The sequence below is a fragment of the Somniosus microcephalus genome, chromosome 2 (genome assembly GCF_052327205.1).
Source record: "Somniosus microcephalus isolate GS21.2 chromosome 2, FLI_Smic_1.0, whole genome shotgun sequence".
Classification (NCBI taxonomy): Eukaryota; Metazoa; Chordata; class Chondrichthyes; order Squaliformes; family Somniosidae; genus Somniosus; species Somniosus microcephalus.
The window spans coordinates 385,273,404-385,274,734 of record NC_140988.1 but is presented as its reverse complement, the minus strand read 5'-3'; positions in this window follow the sequence as shown (position 1 = coordinate 385,274,734).

Genomic DNA, 1,331 nt, shown 5'->3' with positions numbered 1-1,331 from the left:
GGCAGTACTGAGGGAGCGCCGCACTGTCGGAGGGGCAGTATTGAGGGAGCACCGCACTGTCGGAGGGGCAGTATTGAGGGAGCTCCGCACTGTCGGAGGGGCAGTACTGAGGGAGAGCTGTACTGTCGGAGGGGCAGTACTGAGGGAGAGCTGTACTGTCGGAGGTGCCGTCTTTTGGATGAGTCGTTAAACCGAGGCCCCGACTGACCTCTCAGGTGGACGTAAAAGATCCCACGGCCACTATTTTGAAAAAGTGCAGGGGAGTTCTCCCCGGTGTCCTGGGCCAACATTCATCCCTCAACTGACTTCACCAAAACAGATTATCGAGTCATTATCACGGTGCCGTTTGTGGGAGCTTGCTGTGTGTAAATTGGCTGTTGCGTTTCCTACATTATAACAGGGACTACACTTCAAAAGTACTTCATTGGCTGTAAAGTGCTTTGGGATGTCCCGAGGTGGTGAAAGGCGCTGGAGAAATACAAATGGAAAAAGAAACAGTGGTGACATTAGGAAACTTTTTTTTTTTACGCAGCGAGTTGTTGTGATCTGGAACGCGCTGCCTGAAAGGGCGGTGGAAGCAGATTCAATAGTAACTTTCAACAGGGAATTGGATAAATACTTGAAAGGGAAAAAAATGCAGGGCTCTGGGGAAAGAGCAGGGGGAGTGGGATTAATTGGAGAGCTCCCTCACAGAGCCGGCACAGGCACGATGGGCCGAATGGCCTCCTGTGCTGTGTCAGTCTATGATTCTATGTTTCTCAGTTTTTCTTTCCACATTAACGTGTAACATAAATGCAGGTTGTAGTGTGGGCGGTGTGGGGGAGGGAGCGGTGTGGGAGAGGGAGGGAGTGGTGTGAGGGAGGGAGCGGTGTGGGGGAGGGAGGGAGTGGTGTGAGGGAGGGAGCGGTGTGGGGGAGGGAGGGAGTGGTGTGAGGGAGGGAGCGGTGTGAGGGAGGGAGCGGTGTGGGGGAGAGAGGGAGGGAGCGGTGTGAGGGAGGGAGCGGTGTGAGGGAGGGAGCGGCGTGAGGGAGGGAGCGGTGTGGGGGAGAGAGGGAGGGAGCGGTGTGAGGGAGGGAGCGGTGTGAGGGAGGGAGCGGTGTGGGGGAGGGAGGGAGGGAGTGGTGTGAGGGAGGGAGCGGTGTGGGGGAGGGAGGGAGGGAGCGGTGTGAGGGAGGGAGCGGTGTGAGGGAGGGAGGGAGCGGTGTGAGGGAGGGAGCGGTGTGGGGGAGGGAGGGAGGGAGGGAGCGGTGTGAGGGAGGGAGCGGTGTGGGGGAGGGAGGGAGCGGTGCGGTGTGGGGGAGGGAGGGAGCGGTGTGAGGGAGGGAGGGAGC